This window comes from Miscanthus floridulus, chromosome 7 (assembly GCF_019320115.1).
Source record: "Miscanthus floridulus cultivar M001 chromosome 7, ASM1932011v1, whole genome shotgun sequence".
Taxonomy (NCBI): Eukaryota; Viridiplantae; Streptophyta; class Magnoliopsida; order Poales; family Poaceae; genus Miscanthus; species Miscanthus floridulus.
Genome location: NC_089586.1, coordinates 126,217,630 through 126,222,698, shown reverse-complemented (window position 1 = coordinate 126,222,698; position 5,069 = coordinate 126,217,630). Strand labels below are relative to the sequence as shown.

Below are 5,069 nucleotides of genomic sequence, written 5' to 3'. Positions count from 1 at the left end.
TGACTTAAAGCAAGAAGACGTGTCAGACTTCATAGAAGGAAAAGATTGAGGTCCAAGTTATTTTAATTTGGATATTTTGTTTTCAACCTCGGCTATTGTAATAAACATCTTTTGATCAATCATAAAACCCGTACCTTTACTTTTCAGCTTATGCCAACCCTAGAAATAGGAGTAGAGTAGATCTCGGCTAGTTCTTCGGGCAAGCAGGGCTGCATCAGCTGATTGACTTCCGGTTTGTTTATGAGTACCCATCACTTGTATTATTACTTGTAAGGCTGCATCAGCTGATTGACCTCTTACAAGTCGTAGTATAAGTTAGTTATCGATCTGTATCGTTGTTCGTAAGGCTGCATCAGCTGATTGACCTTTTACGAGTCATGGTATAGATTAGTTATCGATTGATATTATTATCTGCAAGGCTGCATCAGCTGATTGATCTCTTGTAGGTGTTGATTTCAATCAAAGTTATAGACATTGTGTTAGATGGTTTACTGTTTAATATAATATCACAATTTATCCGGTCTAGATTGAGATTCGTTGGTTTTTATCATATTGATATATCGTCTACCACCGTTTTATGCTTGAATTCAACCTTTAACATTAGATCATGCTCTAATCGACTAATTCATCTTGATCTTGATTGAACATAGTGAGTATTCGAGGTCTTGCTCTATTAAGAAGTAGATCCATTAATTATCAATCTTCGATCTAGGGTCCTACTGTTAATGCTGCATCAGCTGACTCGACCTGTTGACAGTACAATAGATTGAATATTGTTGGTTAGTGAATTTACGTCGTTTATCCACTATGTTTCTATAGGCTATTCAGCTGATAGCTTGAGCTTTCACGCGTATGACATGCTTTCATGACTTTACTGAGATATAAGTAGATCTATCGATTGCTGATCTCTGATCTAGGGTCCTACCACCAATGTTGTATTAGCTGATTCGATCTGTTGACGGTACAATAGGTTGAGTTTAGTCAGTTTATAGATTTATTTTTGTCCAATGAATGAGTGTTCACATGCTGTACGTCAATATCACTGGAATCGGCTATTTTAATATAAATGCTTTCATACCTATTCTTCATGCTTTTGCATGTTCTCATGATCATCGGCTGTTAAGATCTGCATAATTAATACCTGTTAATTACAGATAATGTTTATTTTACTTGCTCTGCATCATGAACATGCTAGATATCGACTAGCCTTATCTCGTTCGCTATTTAGCCATATATTTAGAACTTTCTGGAGCAATACCGGCATATTCCACCTTAAATTACTCATCAATCTTTTCTCCTTGTCAATCACAGGATCAAATTGACTGGCATGCCTCAGGTCACGACCATCCGGTTCTGTGTTTTCGAAGTCCTTGGAGATCTAGGGATATGCTCCACGCGGCTTCTACAGGCTTGCTGCCGTGTTGGCGGCGAGGCATTTTTCGACGTCAACAGCATGTCATGAGAACAACTAAGCACATCTTTTGTGGAGAAGTAAAATACAGAGAGAGTATGTAAATAGTCAGCTTGCATTAACAATTCACTATCACAAGCAAATCTACTCCAGCAGTAAATGAACATTAGGAAGATTTACTTATTAACTTCTGCCAACAAAAAGATTCAGTGTATAGAACAAATCATTATCATGCCAAAATTCATGTGTCCCAAGAGAATCTATAGAATCTCAAGCAATCCCAAAAGGAAAAGAGGAGAGGAAAGAGGAAGAAGAGAAAGGTCAGAGAGTTATGAAGAAGGTTGCCTATTTCATCAAAGTACACGCATACATTATTCACAGATAGTCCACAGGACCGCATGGTATCAAAATTGAAATAGCTAGTATCTGCATGGGTAGTTCATAATTGTACTCTAGATTCAACAAGATTCACTTGAGTCCTGAGGCATGAGGAAGAAGATCTGGTGAAAGAATAGGGATGGACCTTGCAATGCACAGGACTAATGACATGTCATGTACATTGTGTGACTCCTCACCAAGTACTACCTGCAAACACCAGTTTGATAAACTCTAGATATTGCCCATGTAATCCTAAATGATAGGCTCAAAATATAGATAAGACAAGCACAACCTATTTGATTTGTCCATCAAATAGCTTGTCAAACTTACAAGCTAAGCCAAACAAAAGAAATATTTGTTTGTACTTGGGAATATTATTACAAGAAACTTAAATAAAAAAAGACATATTGCCATGGAACAAAAGATGTTATCAGAATACATTCCCTAAATACATATGAGAGTTGTGTATCATTCTATTAAAGAACAAATGGTACAGAATCAGTTCAAAAACATGCAAAAAATACATAAGACGGGCTACTTGCTAAATAAAGCCGTATACTTAGCTACAACCGAAAGCAAATACTGATGAACAACTGAACATACCTAGGGTGCAAATGGTTGAGTAGGATGCAATATTCAAGCTGAATTTGAAGATCAAGAAGGATTGAGGATCGAAACTTACCACATCAGTTGGTGCCATTTCCTTCAAAACAATTGCCGAACCAAGTGTGTCTATAATATACTGACCCTGTACAGAATAAAGTAGTTTTTGTGAAAAAAGATATTCCAAAATAATAATTGTATATTGATCAAACGGTTGTAACTTACGTGTGACTTAATCTCTTCCCGTGTTTTTTTTTCATTGCCCGAAAATTTATAATACACATCAACTGGATCAATAGGTTCGAGCTCAGCAGTCTTCCCTAATTTTAGGATCTTGTTCACAACCTGCACAAAGATACATATAGTAACTACTCCCTCCGTCTCTAATTATAAGTCACTCCAACTTTGGAGGGTCAAAGCATCTAAAGTTTGACCAAAATTATAGAGAGAACTATAAAGATTTATGACATCAAATAGGTATACTATAAAAATATAATTAATAAAGAATTTAATGATACTTATTTGGTATCGTAAATGTTATTATTTTATTATATAAAATTTTGTCTCTCCAAGAAAGTTGGAATGACTTATAATTTAGGACGGAGGGAGTATATAAAAATATATATTTAGCAATAAGCAATTGAGGTCCCGGACAACCTTAGATATACTTTTTAATGATGTTTTAGAAACAATATGCTAAAACTTAGACAGAAATAGAAAACTTGTCAACTACCTCTCGAGCCACTCCGGCTTCAAACAATCACGGGTTAGTTCATAGATCTAAAATGACTAAAATGTCACCTATAACAAAAGCAACATAGGGATGTTTTACAAGAAAAGATTAGCCAAACTAACAAGACAAAATAGCATATTCATGACAAAAACCATCTCGTACAGCGTCAAACTCCTTCTCTGACACATTTTCAGGAGGCTTGAATTATCGGACCACCTAAAAATAAAAAGTCTACATGTAAAATTTGTACAAATGGTGAAGATGCAGAAAACTGAAATAAACACCTCCTGCGGTCTAATAGAAACATATTGCACTGAAGTATTCCATGATGCAGAAAACTGAAATAAACACCTTCTGAGGTCTAATAGAAACATTTTGCACTGAAATATTCCATGCCTAGTGATGAGCATGAGAGAGAGAGATACAAACACACTAAACTTATAAGTTTCTCCCTTCTTGGGGCAGAGGGAATAGTCTTCTAATCATACTAGTTGGAAACTATTTGCTACATGAAGATATTTTTAACAGCTTCCAAGCACTAGCAAATTTCTAGTCATAAGCTTATAAAATCACCCAATGTTGAGTTGTTGACAGTTGTTATTTCCATCAGACCAAGGACTGCATGTATATGGAACATCACCTTAATATATATCATCTAGATCCAAGCAATGATCCCCAAAAATGAAATCTCTCCACTTTTTTCAAAGGCTAAGATCTGTTCCTGAGTCATCTTCTTCATCACATTTGCTACTTTGCCCATGTCTTTTCCAAGCCTTTTTCCTAGTACACTATAAAATACCACAAGCATTGAGCAGTGGGTGAAAATGTGAAATATTTGTGCATTGAACTAATCACCCTGAAGTTGGGTTCGGCTCACAGAGAAGCATACATCAAGGGGTCATTACATGGAGTGACTGTCTTAACATTGACTTCCTCTATGACATACTACATGGAATGAAGTAGAAGTAGTCAGCATCCACCAATTAATGAAGAACCAAAATTTAATGTAAATTAAGAAAAAACTTGCACAGAAATGAATGCGTCTGATTGATGACTACAAAACGGTTCCATAACTTCAGAATGGGAAAGAAGCTCAACGACTATAGGCTTCAGTCTAACAACCTGTGTAAATCACCTGTTGCGTCATGATTGTAACCCCGATTGATGAAGTGAATAACAAACCTCTTCTAGTTTGCCAGTGATGAACAATCAGCTGTTGAGTAATGCAAAGAAACCCAATTCAAAAAAAAAGTTTGTTAGTGATGTATGTTAGGATGATCTCCACCAGTTGGCCCAACGGCCAATTGGGCCCTTGATCCGCGTCCTGATCGGAGGCACTCAGCCGGTTCTCCTGGCTGATGGGCCTCCGTCGCGCAGCGTCATAAAAGAACGGCGGGGGCTGGGACACAAGACATGAGGTCACCGGTAGCCGCCATCCTCACCACGAAGTTTCTAACCCTAGACCGATCAAGAGGGGCACTGTGAGCGACGGGAAGCGTCATCGCCTTCGCCGCCGCCACAGCACCGCACCTGCACTGCTGCTGCGTTCGACGACCTAGCGGGCGCCTGCATGGCTTCCCCTACTACGACTCCAGTGGCCATGTCGCGGTGGCGCCGTGGCCGTGACTGCGCATGGCGAGGTACATCACCAAGTCTCCCATCTAAAGTCAAGTTTTTATATATCCCCTGATCTACGATCCTAGAGGTCATATTTTCTTATCAATGTATTCATGAAATTCATTGTCTGGATCGTAAATGTGGACCGTCTCTGATAGTAGGGTGACTAAAATAAATTTGCCGACAGGATATGTTGGCTCAGGCGCTGAGCCTCATTCTCTTGAGATGATTCTCTTTAACAGCCTCGTGTAAAAAGAAAAAAAAAGGCACCTCAAAAAGTCAGTTTTTATAGTACTGATGATTACAGATCTTTAGGTTGTTGCCATA

At 38.1% G+C, this 5,069-nt stretch overlaps 1 pseudogene; it reads right to left on the bottom strand.

Annotated features, from left to right (window-relative positions):
* Window positions 1–1,879: 1,879 nt before the first annotated feature.
* Window positions 1,880–4,325, bottom strand: LOC136466222 (isoleucine--tRNA ligase, cytoplasmic-like; annotated as a pseudogene).
* Between the last annotated feature and the right edge of the window lie 744 nt (window positions 4,326–5,069).